Genomic DNA, 18175 nt, shown 5'->3' with positions numbered 1-18175 from the left:
GAGCTGCATGTCATGTGCTCGCATTGCTTGTACACAGACTACTGTGTACATTTACCGGCATCTCATACAAACACCGCTGCGGACCACTTCCGGTCTGCGGATGGTGGTTGGGTGCCGCTTCGTTTTTAATAATGGATCATGTACTCGCGCCCCACTGAAAACACCGCCGCGGACCGGTAGTGGGCCGCGGCCCGGTGGTTGGGGACCGCTGATCTATGGGATTAAAGGCAAGTGTAATTTATTTTTATTTTAGTTCCGCTTTAAGAAAGAACTGCACCTCAATCACACTCAAATGCATAACAAAGGGTTGTCAAACTTTCTCTTCAACTACTATGCATTCAATAGCATAGTATGTGAAGAGGGGCAGCTGGCAGTGCTAACAGTGAGGTATGGTAACTACAAGTCCAGGCAAAGGTGCATTTGCTGTGGAGGTAAAAGAGATCTGCAGGAAAGCAAGAGGCTTGTATGTGGCCCCATCATTACAAAAATATGTAATTGTGCCTGTCTGACAGAAATCATCTTACATCCAACTTCCACATTTATATTTTTTTTTTAAACTATCGTTTTGCAAGTTAAATTCCTGGGTCAAATTATTTACCACTGTAACTTTGCCCTTCCAGCATACTTTACATTATTATTCTGTTCATGTAGTCTGCATATCAGCCTGCAGCCACAAAAGGAAACTAAAACTCAATTTTACTTCCTCTATATGGGAGAATAACGCTAGAACAATACTTACTATTTTTATTGAATACTTGGAAAAATCTGCCCTGATACAATCACCCACCACTAGCGCACTTGTATTGCTGCCATAACACCCACGTATGCAGCACAGCGGAAACAAATGGTATATAATATGCAGGGAGTACAAAAATACAAAACCACCCAACACACCAATACCGCTCGCGCCCTGCGCACCCGCCTCTTCGTCTTTTACTTAGGCCCTCCTCTTAGAGTAGGCTACCGTCCTCCAGCCAATAACCTGTCGAAAAAGGCGGGGCTTTACCGTGAATAAGTCAACCCGGACTCTCTCTTAGTAAAGTTTGTCTACTCTTCTGTCACCTTACACGGGAAACTGTCTTGTTGATGTTCGGCTCATCTCCATTACATTCTACTCCTCTGATCGTCATAAATCGCGGTATGTGATCGTGTACTAATAATTGTTGTATTTCTTACCTTTGGAACCTACTCACTTCTAGATGCTCAGTGTGTCACGCATGTGAGGCTTATTGTCTTGTAGCTGCTCATTCTATTGACTTTGCCAAGTTTTAAGTATAAAAAAATATAAAAACTGTAAACTGGTTTTAAGACTTTATGTTTTGATTTCCTGTTAGTTAGAATCACTATTAGGCTGCTGCTATTATTCTTCTGCCATGTTTACCTGTTTGATGTGCTCATGTTATATAGTATTCATACATTTGATGTGGTATGCCAGATAAGAATTGTTTAGGAGCCATATCGTGCATGTAGATCAACATTTCACAGTTGGGGATATGATATGTTACTTAACTGTGTGCCGATTTTCCCTATGATCAGTAAATGGAAAATGTATCAAATTCTGGTGAATACATTAAGGCAGATCTTGTCTATCAATAAAGTCGGTATACAGTGTATGTAAGTGACTGTACTTGTACTTACCTGTGACAACCAATTGCAAATAGTAAACCTGGACTCAGGAGTATAAATGTTACTGTTGCAATAATCCTTAGAACCCTCACCATTTTGTTGCATGTTGCAAATTATTTAACCAGTTTAGAAAAATCATATATAATGCTGGACATGAACTTTTAAATGGCTTCCATAATTTATAGCCCTGTACTCAATTTTTGATTTACCATTAAAAAAATATGGGCCTTCTCTCACTTGTCAATTGAACTGTCAAGAGCAAAAGTCATATGTATACAGGAATCAAGGAAGAGCAGTTATGACATCTGACCATTATGCTGGCGGTCTTGATGAAGCTGATCATTCAGATTTCCTCTAGGCTGATGTTAATGTCCACATGTGCAAGAAGATGGTGAATGAGTTAAGTTTTACACATCTGTTAGTATATTGATATTGCAATCTTTGATTTATTTATCTGAGATGCTGTGGTAAAGAATCTTACTGCCGCACCACACTGTGGGCTTCTGTGGAGATTATGGTATATTGGTTGGGAGTTCTGGGCTCTGCTATGTACTGTTAGGTTTAAAAATTGTTGCTTAGTAATGCTGCTTTTGTTTGTGGGTTTCTTGTTTAGGATCATCAAAACCCAATTTAATTTCTTTGAGGAGAACATTTTTGCGTTGTTTCCAAGTCTCTAGCTGAAAAAAGCATGACAGACATAGCAATTTTTTGCTGAACTGAGTGAATATGAACCTGAAGAAAAGGCAACGGTTTCTTTAAATAGTTGAAGGGAATTTTTTTATGCTGTCTCTGCATAAACTGCAATCACTAAATTAGAAGGAGGAGATGGGAGCCAGACACATGGTTTGTGAGGAGTTTGAATGCTATGTAGTGTTGCTGTCTGGGTTTGCGTTGATGGTAAATCTGAGCACATGCAGTTCCACAAAAAACAAATAAGGTTGATATTCTATCAATATACTTGGAGCTGCATGTCCTGTCCTGTTGTGCCATGATCCACCAATGTGAAGTTGGTGTCAACTATCTTGGTAGTGAGCATCCTATTGGACACCTTCATCCCCTGACATATACCTTATAATGGCTCAAAAAAGGACAGACATAATGTAGCAACCATGTGTGCTTAGCCAGCCAGGTCACTGCTAATGACTGAGACTTTTAGAGAGAGGATGTTTTAGGCAGCCATTATCTGCTGATTTTTACTCCTGTGGGGAATGGGGATAGGGAATTTGCAGAATCTTTGCAGCAGGCAGAAACTGTTTTTTTTTTGTTTTTTTTTCTCAACATATTTGTAGTTACACAGCTTGTGCAGTTCTAAAAGGAGATCATCGTTTCCTATTTGTTTCACTTGTTGTTGCAAGTACTTTTGTGTAAAAAACAAAACAATGAAAGTATACAGCTTGTATGTGCATATATTTGTAGTTAGAAATTAAGGTATCCCAAACTATTTATTAAAGAATATGCATCTTATGTTGCCCCCAAGCTGCATACAGTAAAATGATCCACATAAACACATTTTACCATTTTTTTTAATTGGGATAATTTTCTTAGGCATTTGTTGGTCTCCTGTCTGCTGCTGCTGTTTTTACTCTCTAGAGACCATAAAAAACACCAGATTTTTTTTATCATTATTGAATTAGGACATTTAGAATCCAGGATTTTTGGACAGATCTGGCTAAATTGCCCTAGAACCAAGCAAATTCCAGTAGTGGGTTTGCATTTTAGCTTTGGCCCTTTGCAAAGAAAGTAGGAAAAAGCATGTCTCTAAATTAGTACTCTTTGTTGACTTTACCTCTGTTAATAACTAGATTTTATGAATATTACTTTAGAAGGTGTTGTATTTCCTGCGATACAACAAGTAAGATAAAAGACAAGGTTCATAAAATCAAGTTGTAAGGAGAATGGAGTACAAATACATTTTGAAACACTGGAAGTTTAGGGCAATGAAAGGAGGAAAGAAAAAGGAGACAGAGCATGATCTAAGTACTAAGGAGGGAGAGAGAGTGCAAAAGCACGTAGTAGACATATGAAGGAAAACAGGAAGAGGGATCTGATCATAGACAGTAGATAGATTTGGTTTAGGCCTAGCACACATTAGCACAACCGTTGCCAAGTTTGCACTTTACTTGCCAGTCTGATTGGTTTTCTGAGTGGTAAATATTTTGTCTGGTATAAAAACACATCATACATGCCTATGATATTCTTCTCTTCTAAACATGGCATCGAGATGGGGAGATGAGATGAGATGATGAGAGCACTCTATTGAATTTGCTTAATTATTCATACACAGAATAAGTCTGCCAGATATTTCCAAAAAGGACAGTTGGCTGTTGAGTTCACTTTAAATCTAATATTTTTTTGTGATCAGTATTTGGATCAAAAATCAAACTTGACCCATAAGTACTAAAAATAAGCCTATTCTGAATCATTTGGAGAATATGTAGAGTAAAGTTGCTTGTCACATAATATAGCTTGAAAAGAAGGGTGATGCCATAGAATGGGGTGCATATACTGTTTCCCTGAATATAAGCCCTACCCTGAAAATAATCTACTATATTTTAATACATGGATAAGAGGTGCTCTTTTAAGGAAAGCACTATTGCTAGTCATGCGAAAATAGGACCAATGGTTTTAAAGTAAATGGAGTCACAAGAAAGTTATATATGTTGATGTTACATGAGTTATGATGATGTTACAGAATGTGATGACATGACTATATTTGAATACATGTTGATTTCTTTGTTAAAGAATATATGTCGATTGTTCATGAAAAAGTAAGACATCCCCTGAAAATAAGCCCTAGTGCATTTTTTGGAGCAAAAATTATTATAAGACACTGTCTTATTTTCAGGGAAACATGGTAGTTGGAGGAGAGCTGCCAGAGAAGCTGCTGGGAAAGACGTTTGTGCAGCCACTGTGGGAGAGGAGCAGCATGAATGTGTAAAGTGTTTTGCAATGTGCACACTGGTATAGGAAACAAAGTCTCTGTCAATGTGTGTCACAGTGAACAGTGTTTGCGTGATCCGTCAGTGCTGTGGTTTAAACCTCAGGAAATTGATCGAGAGAGACACATGCATTTTTTAGCCACTTTGATTCACAGAAGCTTTATCCTATCCTCTATTATACAGAGAAAGATAAAGCATTCAACAAAATTGACTGGGTTAAGAACTCTATTGTTTTATGTTTTTGTTTTGGAGCAACAGGTCAGAGGTAATTTACTTAAATCTTTAAACAATTATGTGAAACACTGGCAGAATTTCTAATAAAAAGAGGAAGCATCTATTTAGCACCATGGTTTTATTATCTATATGTATGTGTGTATATATATATATATATATATATATATATATATATAGCAGGGCTGTCTTTTTAACTCTGCTCCTTGATTCTTTGTAAACTACATTAAATAAATTGCTCTCTGTCTGAAAAATAATACTAAAAATGTGTGAGGATTATGGGCCTCAAGGACTGGTTTTGGACAGCCCTGAAATATTGGACTCTCTGGTAAATCCTAGTTCATTTACAACTTGGCTCATATCCATTTGGCCCAGAATTTGGTGAATGTATAAATAAGTTTAACAAATGTGAGTTTTGCATTAAAATTGATGAAGGAGAATTTTGACGGGCAAGTGCTGCCCTGTTGAATGTTGCCAGGCCAGCTTTGTTAAACAAATGACGTGGTGAGGGAGGGCTGTACAAGCCTGGTACAACCATGGACCTTTGCCAATACATAAACATGGAAAAGGAAAGAGTAGAGAGCTGAAAAGGGCCTTTTTAGATGAATTTAAAGTCCAACATGGTGAAAATTCCAAACCTTTAAATTACAGGTTTTGGAATTCCTTGTGGTGTTATAGAGCTGTTTTTTTCAGGGACAGTGTACTTTAGCAGAACATAATTAGCTGAGTATTCATATGTGAACTGACTTTTGTTTCTTTTCACCACTCTGAATTAGTTTGTTTTAGAAAAAAAATGTTTAAAAAACAGCAAGGAGAAAAAAAAATCACTACACCAAAAATGAAAGAAAATCATTTTTTCAAACAAGATTAAAAAACAAACTGAATTAGCACTACAAGTCTCATGTAAGGTTGGAAAGCCATTGACCAATGGGATCCCAATTTGGAGGTAGCACAAACAATTCTAAATGTGGAGACATTCACAAGTAGGTGTTTCTTTTGCAGAAACATGACCTGAGGATTATTGTGGGTGACAGTTGTCCACTAAAAACCAGTCTGGAAACCATAGTTTAATAACAGTGACAACAGGCCAAGATGTGGAGGCAGATTGCTTAAGCAGCATTTTTGTTACCAAAATAATGCTACAGCCCTTTGTTTTTTTGGGTAAAAAATAGCCTAGGCATCACAAATAATGAATGAAAAAAAATGACAAAATTACAAAAAAAGTGCAAATTTTTCCCAATTTTTTTTGCATCACCATTATTTGTTACATGGGAAATCAGCAGCAGCTGTGACAAGAAGTTTTTTTTTTTTTTATTTTGCAACCATTTTCTTTGTAAAACAGAAATGTATTTGCTATTATGAGCGTAGTGATCTTACATCTGGAAATGTACAGTGTTGTGTGTCCATTACCTTTTTTACGGAAACCAACCTGTATGTATGTACATTTAAATGTGGCTCTTAAAGTAGAACTAATAGAACCTTTTTGGTAAGGTTATGGTTAGGTTAGTAATCAGCATGTTGAAGAGCAGCAGAGGGAGGAACCAGGGAAAAGAACATATGTAGACTGAACAGGTTTAAATCGCTGTGTTAAAAAAATTGTTTTTGCAGTCACTCTAGCACCCCCGGCAGTGTTAGAGTTTGCTCATCACAGTCAAACTTGCTAGTGAGCGTGTTCCTTGTGAATGAAAATTACAAAAATGTAGACATTTGTATAGGAGAATATACTGAATATGATTACATGTGTTAACTACATATACTAAAGGTTTCATAAAATAGTATTTCTTGCACATATGGTCTTTAAAGTAATGAAGGAAACATAAGAACAAACAACAATGGAAGTTGCATCTCCACCCATATGTCACATAGTCCTTTTTTTCTTACTTATTCAGCCTCATTATTCTTTATATTTACCGTGATTGCAGCTGAGAGCATGCTCTAGTTTTGGCACACTGTCTGTCTTACACGTTTTATACACTAAAATGTATATGCTCAGCAAATACCAAGAAAACATTGTGTAAAGCCAAATGTGATCTGAAGTCTGTATGGGGCTTTAGAGTCTGTGTTTGTAAAGTTCTGCAGTAAAGTTGAATGAGCTTACCACAGATAGCCTTATGCAGGTTTATTTGTTTATTGCTACATGTATTCTTAGCGGTTGAAGTCCACTGGGGATGGCTTTTTAGAGTAAAAAAAAGAAAAAGTTGCTCACATTTTAAAATTCCTCTCAATGTCAGTCTTCATCTGTTTGAATCCTATCTGGAAATGTGCAGAAGAGTGTGTGCCAATCAATCAATCCCTCTTTCTCTAGGTGGAGGTGGAAAATGTTTTCTTATTCACAGATGTCAAAGCATTTATGGGGAGTTATCTACAGCTTACACTGATGACCTGATGTTATTTAAATATTGATGCATTACTTGGGTTTCCCCTCTTCATGCTGAGTTATAACAAGCAGAACTTTTGTGGTGAATTTCTAGATGATGCTGAAACAGCAGATGTTTTGGGGGAATAGTATGGGGTTTTTCTTTAGATGTATAGTTTTTTTCAATCTCTTGATTTATCTTTGTTTTTATTATGTACATTCATTCTTTTACAGTAGACATGAATGCATAATTAATGATTCACAGAGCACTTTTATTAAACTGTATATATAGTGCCAAAACTGTATATAGTGCCAACATATTACGCAGCACTGTACACACTGGGATAAAATGGAACTTGTCCGCATTAAACCTAATGCAATAAAGAACACGGCATATCAGAAATACTCAACACTATGTTCACACATAGAAAAAGTGTGCTAAAAGTTTTTGTGTTGCTCTATACATTGTAGGGTTTTGTTGTGCACAGTGGACAGGCTCTGCAGTAACTCTTTGGGCCATGTTATTTCTTTGTGTTTACTTCAAAGGGGCTTTTTCATATACACCCAAGCTTATTGGAATATATAACCTGCCTTTTCTAAAAAGGGGCAAGTAAGGTGCAAAAGGAGGTCAACTGCAGATGAGATTCACCTATCAATTAGGTCTTCCTAAACCAATGTATTCATCACAATCCCTTTTCATCCAGATGAAAACAGTTTTTGGAAGTTGTGTGCATTACATAGGACACCGCAGCAATTATTGACAGGGTTCCAGGGGGCATGTGAGAGAATACAGCAGATAAAATTTGTCCTGCTAAAAACGCTCTTCAATAAAAACTCAGATGCACATATTGGAGAGGGAATGAGGGAGTAAGTTAAAGGAAGCATAGTGGTGAGAAACTGGTGGGATTGGAGCATTGGCCAAGTAATTGAGACTTCTGCTTTAACCTTACCTCTGTGTTGTAACTGGGGTCTTTTCGAGCCTGTGCTAGACAGTTTATTATAGTGCTAATATAATCTTTAGTCACAGTAACTGTGTTTTACTTATCTTTTTACTTATTTCTTGTAATGAACAGTAAAATCCGTAATATGTATGAATGTATTAATATCCCACCTGGACTTCCTACAGGAGATTCATTGATTTACTTATTTTTGATGCTAAAGGACCATTTTATTAAGACTAGGGAATTTGAACATATTGGGCTTGATTTGTTAAAGCTCTTCGAGGCTGGAGAGAATACACTTGTATCAGTGAAGCTGGGTGATTCAGAAAACCTGGAATTGATCTGGTCCAGGATTGAAAACATTTGCTAACAAATAGCAAATTATTTTTAAGAAATCCATTCCAGGTTTGCTAAATCACCAAGTTTTACTGATGAAAGTGGTATCCTCTGTAGCCTTGGAGAGCTTCAATAAATCAGGCTTATTGTATTTATTAAAAAGTTAAAATTATTAGGAGTTGGTACATTTTTTTCTGACTACAGCTTCAGGTACACAAGCATTGCTTTTGACTGTTACTCCACTACTGACCATTTTAGAGATTCCAAATAATCAGTTAAATATGGAGATTCACATGATTTTTGTGTTTTGTAAACGAAGTGTTGACTTCATCTGTTGTTGGGTTAAGGTTGCCAGGAAAATTGATTCAAACCAGATGCAGTGGAAAAGTTTACTTTTATAAGCAACAGCTAATCTATGGTCTCTGATTCACTAGCTGGAACTGTGATACAGGGAACCTAAGAATATTTTGCATGATTTTACTCATGGTTCTGATTTGCATAGGAGCACACACAGTACTGTAACTAATTTAAACTAGTGCAGTAGTAGCAGTCACATTTTTTCGATTATACTCTGAAAATATGACTATTACAGTTGAACCTGAGCTCAAACTGAGCCAAGCATTATTTGTCATTCACCCCAATATAAGTTGTGCACATGAAAAGTGTACCAAGCTGAATTTTATTATATACAAAGAAAATTTGAGCCGCACAGTGAGCCATAGTCCTAAATAAACACTTAGTAGATAAAGGGGTTTTCTTCCTAAAAATGTAGCTTCATTTTAGAGTAGGGCATAGAGTAGGCCGGCAAATTACACACAGAATACAGCCAATAGTATATGAGAGACAGTACAGCCCATGCAGGAAAGCTGTGGATTTGTAGTGCTGCATGGTCACATAGCCCTTGTAACTAAGGATATTGTTTTTACATATTTAAACTTCATTTAAAAAATGATTAAGTTTTCTGCTGGGCCTTTAGTAGTCATAGCCTATTCTGAGTAAATTATGTATTCTATGGTTAAAACACAATAGAGGAAAGGTATGTTGTGGCTGCAGTCATTATGTTCCTGTTTTTTAAAGCTGGTGTTTTTCAGTTCCTGTTGCGTTCCCCCATAAAGAACAAAAACAGAACTGCTTTTTTCTTTTTTCCATACCGGGTTTTAGTCATTTTCAGCACTTAGGGGTGTGAGAAATATTTATACACCTAAGCTACGTACACACGTAAAATTTTTCTCGCCCGATAAACGGCTTTGGCTGGATATTGGCGAGAATCTGGCGTGTGTACAGCTCGCGTCGTTCATCGTCCGTGGATCTGTCCTGGCGGATCCACCAACGATGAACGACGAGCGACCTTAATACAAGGAAAGGGGGAGAACGCGCAGCAGGGTGCCGCTCCGTTGTTCTCCCCCTCCCCTCTCAATAGAGCAGAACGGTGCTGTATGTACAGCACTTGTTCATGCATCGTGCGCTTCTTATCGTTGGAAAGGATAGTGAAAGATCCTTTCCAACGACAAGAATTGCACGTGTGTATGCGGCTTTAGGCTTTGTGATAATAATATTAGTAATACTGTTTTGATTCACAAAAAGCACTGCTTCAGTTTTTTTCCCTTGCCCCCACCAACAATGTATATCCTACCAACAAGTAGTCCCAGAGTTAAGGACATCAGAGGAGCATCATAATCATAAGGAGCCTCCCTCCAGCACATAAGCACTGTGCAGGAGGGAGGCTTGATGGGGGGTAGAGAGCAGTTCACATTACTGCAGAAGTCTTTTGCTGTTCTGCAAGCTCTTGTAACACTTTAATGACCAAGACAAATTTGTTTTTTTTTTTTTTTTGCTTTGTTTGTGAATAACCCACAGTGAGGATAATATTTTGAGACAAATATCAGTCCTAATTGCATTTAATAAAAAAATGTACCTGCTCTGACTTATATACAAATTCACCTTAAAGCATACCTAAACTCAGAATTTTCACTTTACATAAAAGGGTAGACAGCCCCCCCCCAAGCACCGCCCTCTAATTCTCGATCGCCTAGGCCAGGGGTGCCCACACTTTTTTGGCTTGGGAGCTACTTTTAAAATGACCAAATCAAAATGATTTACCAACAATAAAAATGCAAAACATATATTAATTTATATATATACTGAGTATAACACAGAAGTGACTGAAGCTAATGAGACATTGAATGGCAAAACATTGCACGGACATTGCACTACAAGACTATAGTGACAGGAAAGCTACAGTTCACCTGTCATAAGAGAATGACGTGCTGCACAAGAAAAAAAACTGCTACTTTGTACAAAGGTATCTCGATAATTGAACCCGGACCCTGAGCCTGAACTGACTTGGCAACCCAGCACTGCTTACCTCAGACTGCCCTCCCGCCTTCTCAGCCTCCTTCCTCACTCCCCACTGTTACACGGCTTTTTCAATAGGAAAGTGTCCTGGAGTGAAGAACGCAAAGTTCCTGGTGTTGTCTGACGAAAAACATCCCTAGTATCTCTATAGACAAACAGCAGAGCTGCTGGTAAACAGCAGGGAGGGGTAAGGCAGGGCTCCCCGATCGACTCTTTTAGTTCCTCTTTAAGAACAAACCTACAGTCCCTATCTTGTATCCAACGTGGAGACTACCGGTACACTAGATAATCCCCTTACTTTACAGTCTTAATCGTTGCCCTGGAACATGCATTTGGCAAATTAAGTCAGAATGCATACCTGTTTCATTAAAATAATCTTTATTAGAAAAATAGCAGGGATATAGGGTACAGAAATCAATAGGTGGAAATAATGAAAATATAAACAGCAGGTAATAAACATTTACATGACATATTGACAAAGAGTGGAGTTGACATGGACATAATTTATCAGCAATACCCAACAGCAATGAACAGATTAAAACTACAAAGAGCACCACTACTTGTATTGATATCAGGAGCAATACACATTTTAGGGTGAGGATAAAATGGATTTCCGGAGTGGCATATTCCAGACATACGCAGTTAGGAAGGGGGGAGGGGCAAGAAAAATCAGTGGGTTAATGAGGGTGCTATAATGGAGGGGGAAGGGGAGAGAGTAAGGGGGAAAGTGAAGAACATGTTTATGAAGGAAAAAGTAGTTATCTGTGCCTGAAGATTGCTGAGTGCCTATAATAGGAAAGTGTCCATGGGTCCGGTATCGCATTCAGAGAACTGTTGATCTGTGGAGATCTGGGTGACTTTTAGGTTCACTAGATTTAAGTTGAGATTGCTTCCTATGCTGGTGCTCATAAGCTGCATTTGACTTCTTTCTGACCTGCATCAAACTGTTTCCATTGCCTGGTAAGACTGTGTCTGCAAGCAAAAGAGCAAAGTTTAGTTCAGACAGCAGAATCAGTCCAACAAGCCAGGACAAGAATCCATACAACACGTCTGAGAGTTAAGACAAGTCAGAAACTGTCACAAAAGTCTAAAATCCAGGAATCATTTAGTGCAGCTCACAGATCGTAGTGGGACAAATGAACCCATTATTCGGGCAAGGAAATTATGAATTGGAAAGACTTAAAAAGATGGGCAAAGACTTTGACTGCTCACAGGTAAAACCCATAAGGTATAGAAATATATATGGCAATCCTTCTTCCACAATTATCCAAAACAAGCTGAACAGTTAAGTTGCAGATTTGGTCCAGTCAAAACACCTGGATAACCGACCCTGGAAGCTCACTTCCTGACATTACATTACCTTTGAATAGCCTTTTACAAACTTCTAAGTATATTTACAATAAAATATTTTCATTAACCAATGTACATGTATTTTTTTCCCTTTATCTTCACTTTCCACTTTAACAGGCTATGACAGAGGTGGAGCGGATATTTTCACTAACTAATATGGGTAGAAATGAAGCTCTGAATCACATAGAAGTCAATGTACATACTATAAGCCCTTTAAGTGTATTTCTTTGAAAAAACCTTGGGAGATTTCATTTAGTTTCTAGTATGATAAGCCCAAACTGTCCTATTTGTGTAAGCTGTTTGTTAAAGTTTTGTAGTATAAAGAATGTTCCTGTACTATTGTATGGAAGATATTTTTCTTATTCTATATCAGTGGTCGCCAACCTTTTCGGACCTACAGACCACTAAATTTACCGGCTTTGGACCGTACATGGGCGGGGAGCCGGGTGTCACTCAAAGGGGAAGAAACTTCCACCAAAGTGATGTCATGGCAGAACCCATCCACTTCCCTGAGCCTGCGATCAATACAGGGGACATGGTCCACAGCTCTGGCCGGTGCGCCCCCCCCCCCAGCGGATCCTTCCCCTGACCCCACTGGAGGGCGCACTGGCCAGAGCCGCGGACCACGAAAATTTTCTCACGGACCCACCAGTTGGCGACTGCTGTTCTATATGACACATTGTCACATAGGGATCCAACAGGAATATGCATTACTTTATCTTTGAATATAATTTTAACTATTAAAAAGTTTATTAGCTGGTTTGTAAAATCTGAGAAAGTACAGTTCTTTCATGAAATGCATCACTGTGGCAAAAGTTTTGTATTTCAATATTTTTATTGAGATTTTCAGAATAACAAAAAAGAAAAATAACAGGAATAAAACATAAGCAAAAACCAAATGAGTCCAAACTATGGTCAGTTGAAACGTCCTCCTAATTAGAGCTTTACATGCATCATTTGCTATAAACAAAACCTGTTATCAAGCCCTACCCGGAGCGATACCTGGAACATATAACGTCTTAGAAAGTAGGTTTTATTATACCAGGCAAGGTCATAAGCATGAATAGTTCGCAAATGGGAATTGCCACTTTGCTTCCCATACATTGACCATATCACTAAACCAATAACAAACATGAGGAAAGACACAAAAAGGCAGAAGGGGAGGGAAACCAAGAAAATACGATAAACACAACAGGGAAGGGGGAAGGGGGGGGGGGGTAGAGGAAGTACGAGAGCAAAATAATTAAATCCCATGTTCCAAGATGGTTTCCCCAAAAACAAGAACTATAGGTTATTAAAGGAGATCCATGGATCCCAGATATCCTCAAATTTGTCAAGGGAATTCTTTAAAGTGTGTGTTAGTCTGTCATTCACCATGATCCAATTCAACTTGGATACTATGGGGTCCATGGAGATCGTGGGGGACTTCCATGCTTTAGCTAACGCAATTTTTACTTGCCACTAGTATCAATCTAATCAATTTCTGGATGGGTTTCGGTTGGATGGTATCAAGTTTGCTAAACAGGGCGGCTTCCACCGAGCTGTTAATCTCCTGCTTTACTATTCTTGAGATTAATTTAAATACTTCATCCCAGGACGTCCTGGCCACCGGACAAGTCCACCAGATATGTATCATGGATCCCCTGTCCCCGCATTCTCTGAAGCATAAAGGAGAGGCTGAAGGGAACATCTTTGCTAATTTAGTCGGCGTAAGATACCATCTAAGAGCCACTTTGTAATTTGCCTCCACCACTGCGGTGTTGAGGGATATTTTAGAGAGGGCATAGATCATGTCCTGCCATTCCTCCAAGTCCCACGTGATACCCAATTCTCCCTCCCATTCCCTCATATATCTCAGTTTTTTACTTTGGTTAATTAAGACCGAGTAGATAACAGAGATTTGTCTTTTTGTGGTAGCTATGGAGGAGCAAGTGCTTTCGAACGGCGAGGAGCGCAGGGGCCTTGGAGCATCTCTGATTATCTGATTGATAAAGGAATGTAGTTGTCTTTAATGGAAATATTCTGTGGCAGGAATGTCAAATTGAGTGGATAGGTGTTCCCATGTAAATACTGCCCGTACATCTATCAAATCTCTAAGTCGTCTAAAACCTTTAGAGATCCACCACTGAAAGTTCGCCTGGCTCAGACCCGGCGGGAAGTCCGGATTATTCCGTAGGGGGGTCAAAGGCTTATGAATAGAGGAAAGCTTTGAGTGGGGACTAAACCTGTCCCATACCTGGAGAGAGTGAGATAGGGCTGGGCAGTTCACATGCCCTCTATTTTTTTTTTTCCTGCCACATGAGGGAGTCTATGGATCCCAAAAAACTATCTTGGTTCTCCAACTCAACCCATTGGGGCTTAGCGCCCTGCAGGGAACTTAATGAAAACTGTGCCACTTGCGCTGCCACATAGTATTATTTCAGATGTGGGACTCCCAATCCTCCCATGCGCTTTGGGGGTTAGCAGCGTATCTTTATGAAACCTGGCTTTCTTCCCTGCCCATATAAATTGCAATAATCTAGATTGGAGAAGTGTAAGCTCTCTCATAGGTACCTGGATCGGGAGCGTACGAAATAAGTAGAGCAGTCTGGGAAGTAGATTCATTTTAACAGCCGCAATCCTTCCCAGCCACGATGGGGGAGACAAAGACCACCTCCGGATGTCTGCATACACTTTCTTAAGCAGCGGACCATAATTACATCTGTAAAGGCTATCGTAGGCAGGGGTCAACTGGATACCCAGATATTGAATGGAGTCTTTATGCCAAATAAAATCAAAATTCCCTTGGAGCACTAACAACATCTCAGTGGGGAGATTTATATTAAGAGCCTGAGATTTGGTTTTATTAACCGTCAGGCCAGAACTTGACGCAAATTCATCAAGAATTTTCATTAAGTTAGGCAGGGTTGAAATTGGAGAAGTGATGAACATAAGGATATCATCAGCAAAGAGTGCACATTTGTGCTCAGTCTGGCCACACTTAATACCCTGAATATTAGTATTTGCCCGTAAAGCAATCGCCAAAGGTTCAATTGCTAGGGCAAACAAAAGTGGAGAGAGGGGGCAACCCTGCCTGGTTCCCCTCTTAATTGGGATGGCTGTAGACAAAAATCCCCCTAGTGATATCCTGGCTTCAGGTGAGTCATATAGAGCCAACAGAAGATTAGTAAAGTAGGTACCAAAATCCATTCTAAGGAGCACCTGAAACAAATATCTCCAAGATATGCTGTCAAATGCCTTTTGAAGGTCAAGGGAGAGCAACATGGCTTGACGCGAAGGGCCCCCATCCCAGCCTGAGTTTACTACCAATATGAGATCAATAGCCCTCCTCATTTGGTCTGGAGCCTGCCTATGTAGCATAAAGCCCACCTGGTCCGGATGCACATAAGCTCCCAAAAAGGAGCTCAATCTAAGTGACATAATCTTCGTCATAATTTTTAAGTCGCAATTAATCAGGGAGATAGGTCTATAATTAGCTACTTCCGATGCATCCTTCCCCCCTTTAGGGATCATACTAATAAATGCCCTATTGGCGTCGCCCATCAGGGCGTTCCTCTCCCGTAGGTAGTTAAAATATGCCACCATGTGCGAGGCCAGTACAGGACTAAACGTCTTGTACTACAGGTTGGAGAAACCATCCGGGCCAGGTGAGCTGCCCACCCTGAGAAGACCCATGATCCCCTGCAACTCCTCCACCGTGAATAGTTTGTCTAAAAGCGCCTTATGTTTAGGCTGTAATTTGGGCAGGTCCAGTTGGTTAAGAAACCTTTCTATTCCCTGCATGCTGATTGAATCATCAGATCCATATAAGCGACTGTAAAAGTCCTCAAAAGCTGCTAAAATTTTTTCCGGGTTTTGTGATAGCCTACCACCCTTAATCTTAATTTTAGGGAGAGCATGAGTCTTGGGTCTGGGATTAAGTTTATTGACCAAAAGACTTCCCGGCTTGTCACTCCAAACAAAAAATTTGTGAGCCGACCAGCGCAGCGCTTTTTCTGCTCTAGTAGTTAGTAGCAAATTAAGTTCCGTGCGTTTCGCCTCTAGGTGGGCTTTTAAAACTACGTGTGGAGCTGTTTTATGTTGCAGTTGCAATTTATGATAATCCAGGAGGCAGGTATCTATCAGTTTATTATTGGCCCGTTTGCGTGCTGCTCCTATTTTAATTAACTTACCCCTAATATAGGCTTTATGAGCCTCCCAGTTTATGGCTGGAGATGTATCACTCGCTACATTAATCTGAAAATAGGTGTTCAACAGAGTCTATTTCTCCCTTCACCCTGTTATCAGAAATAAAACTCTCGTTAAATCTCCACCTAAACCCAGGTTGCGGTCTGCTAAATCCCTTTAAGTATAAAGCCAGGGGGTCATGATCCGACCATGGAATCAACAAAATTTGAGCCCCAAGTAAGTTGGGCAGCATATGGAACTGGATAAAGCCATGATCTATACGGGAGTACTGTTCATGGGCTGCCGAGAAATATGTGCAATCTCTAACCGAAGGGCTCATCTCCCTCCAGCCATCCACTAAATCAAACTTTCTCAGCAAAAGTGAGAGGTTGTGGCTTTTTTTTGGAGGATCCCTATATCTGCTTAGTTTAGATTTGTCTAAAATGTGATCCAAGGCCAAATTAGAATCTCCTAGCAGGATCAAGGAACCCCTCACTTTAGGCCAAATCACCTCCAAAAGAGCAGAAAAAAACGCCACTTGACCCTCATTTGGCGCATAGTACGATACTACAGTAATCAAATGCAATCCAACATACCCAACCACAACTAGAAACCTGCCTCCCGGATCCCTAAAAACCTCTAGAGGTGAGAAGTTCAAACTTTTCCGAAAACATAGGAGAACTCCTTTCTTTTTGTCAGAGGTGGCATTATAAAACAGCGGGTAATTTTTATGTAGATAGTTGGGGGCCGAAGTGTTGGAGAAATGTGTTTCCTGTAAGGCCAAAATATCAACACTTAAGGAATTATAGTAATGGAATGCTTTAGAGCGTTTAACAGGAGAGTTAAGACCCTGAACATTATGTGATAACAACGTCAGCTTAGAGTGAATCACCGGGGCCGCTAAAGGATCAGTCAGCACAGAGAGATAGCATACACAGCATCAAATTAGTACTTCCTCTGGGGACGGGAAAGACAATTTGGGGACAACAAGACAACACCAAGGACAGACAAGACAGACTCAAAACCAACAACCAGCACATGAAAATTATGAGAAAAACATCAACGGCCCCCGGAGCAAACCTAGTCCCAGGGCCCAAGGAGCAGCCCCAACCCCTGTGCCTTTAGGAGCTCCCAAGAACTCCATCTCGGCAGGGAAAGTCCCTCCGGGCCAAGTCAAATAAATACGACCCAAACTGGATTCCCTGTAGTATGAGGGCAAGTGTAACCCCTCGGATCCCAGCTCCCCCCCTGAAGTAAACTTTGAGACATATAATACCCGCAACAACTCTACTAAAAATTCCAAACATTGCTGGCCAGGGGTACAATATGCTTGAGGTAGGCTCAGCAGCCACTAAGTAAACATATCCTCACATCAATAAACCTGATTAGGATATTAAAGACATATGCAGTGGTAAAACAGGAAGTGTATTAACATGACCATATGACCTATAGTTAACCAATCACCATAGCGCCCCCCCTTTGGGGCTACATCAGCCTTCATAGGATGAGAGATTAACTCAGGTGGACAATGTCATCGGACACCGCTGATACAAACAAAGTTAAACAAGGACCAAGAATGGGAGACAAAAAAGAAAAAAAAATGAAAAAAAAGTATCAACACTTGCACTGTCCCAGACCGGTCCCAAGAGTAGAAATCACCGTAAGGCTACTTGCATATGTATGAAGACATATGGTCAGAAATTAAAACAGCATCGCGTCCAACACAGATATTCATGGTGTTTTCTGTATCTGTTTCCCCGTTGCTTTGGTTTTAGTCCACAGTGGATACAGAGATGTGGACGCCTCCTTGTCTAGATTAGGCTGAACATCTGTTCTCCGAAGTAAGTCCAAATCTCGGAGGAGTTGCTCCCCCT

At 39.7% G+C, this 18175-nt stretch overlaps 1 protein-coding gene across 4 annotated transcripts in view; it reads left to right on the top strand.

Moving 5' to 3' along the window:
• Window positions 1–983: 983 nt before the first annotated feature.
• LOC140341016 (leukocyte antigen CD37-like) overlaps window positions 984–18175 on the top strand; it is a 163699-nt gene continuing 146507 nt past the window's right edge. Inside the window, exon 1 of one of the 4 annotated variants that reach the window (XM_072426513.1) lies at window positions 984–1138. The gene's annotated coding sequence lies outside the window, so the exon portion shown is untranslated. The remainder of the gene's footprint in view (window positions 1139–18175) is intronic. The other 3 variants (XM_072426512.1, XM_072426515.1, XM_072426514.1) reach the window with 3 other exon arrangements.

Source organism: Pyxicephalus adspersus, chromosome 11, assembly GCF_032062135.1.
Source record: "Pyxicephalus adspersus chromosome 11, UCB_Pads_2.0, whole genome shotgun sequence".
Lineage (NCBI taxonomy): Eukaryota > Metazoa > Chordata > Amphibia > Anura > Pyxicephalidae > Pyxicephalus > Pyxicephalus adspersus.
Note: the sequence above shows the minus strand (reverse complement) of the source record. Positions and strands in the feature narration are given on the sequence as shown.